This window comes from Pseudophryne corroboree, chromosome 4 (genome assembly GCF_028390025.1).
Source record: "Pseudophryne corroboree isolate aPseCor3 chromosome 4, aPseCor3.hap2, whole genome shotgun sequence".
Taxonomy (NCBI): domain Eukaryota; kingdom Metazoa; phylum Chordata; class Amphibia; order Anura; family Myobatrachidae; genus Pseudophryne; species Pseudophryne corroboree.
The window spans coordinates 235,633,657-235,634,725 of NC_086447.1; the positions used below are offsets into that span (position 1 = coordinate 235,633,657).

General features: G+C 42.6%; 1 pseudogene; it reads left to right on the forward strand.

The window, feature by feature from the left end:
- The first annotated feature begins 724 nt into the window (after window positions 1-724).
- LOC134912923 (5S ribosomal RNA) lies at window positions 725-844 on the forward strand (annotated as a pseudogene).
- Window positions 845-1,069: the final 225 nt, after the last annotated feature.

Here is a 1,069-nt window from a genome sequence, read left to right on the forward strand (position 1 = left end):
CTTTTTGACAATAAGGAGTATTCAATCAAACAGAGACTGGACTGTAACAGCCGTTTCATGGTCTATGTGCTTAAATGTCCATGCAATCGCCTGTATGTTGGTAAAACTAGCAGAATGCTTAAGGAACAGCTTAGTCAACACTGCTCCTCCATCAAGAAATGCCTGACGTCTACAGATGCCACGAGAGACTTCACCAATTTACCTGTTACGAGACATTACAAAGAGGTACAACATACGGTCAACCAACTTAAATGTTGCATCATAGACTAGATACCACCGTTACAACGGGGAGGTGATCATGATAGACTGTTGCTACAAAGAGAACTCCAGTGGATTCATAGATTGCACACACTGACTCCCAATGGCCTTAATGAAGATTTTCTTTTGGGATGTTTCCTGTGAAGCTCTTTAGCTATTTTTTTTTGTTTCATTTCTTTAGACACCGCCGTGTGTCCAGTATTATTTGCCTTACCTGCTGGTTTCTTCTTTTTGGTTAGCCCTTAGACACCGTCGTGTGTCAGTTCTTATGCATTGTTCAGGTTGCAATGTTGTGTTATGATTCTTTGATATGGTTGAACCTATGGTTACTACATGGGCTGTGGTAGCGACTTTTCTTTCATCTTTTGGTATCTTTTACTGCCACGTCTTTTTCTTTGCTATCATTATTAGCATGGCCCAACAACGGGTAGTGCCTTTCTGGCCTAGGAAGTGGCAATAAAGTGATCTCTACAGCCATACCACACTGGACGACATCCAATTCCGTCTGATCTTGGAAACTAAGCAGTGTTGGGCCCAGTCAGTACCAGTTTTGGGGACAGCCTGCGAATACTGGGTGCTGTACTTTTATCACTTAGCCATATGCGGCTTCGGGCTACCTGACGGGCGCTCTTTATTCACTCGCATATATTCGACTGATCACTTCCCTTTCCTGTAAGAACTGACATCATAGATACCTGATCTCACCACATTTGATCTGCCTGCCACCTGTTTGCACCTGGGCTCCAGCAGTCTTTTCCATTTTTTTATTTTTCTCTTTTTACAAGTATTTTTGGCCACTATTCTTCCTTTT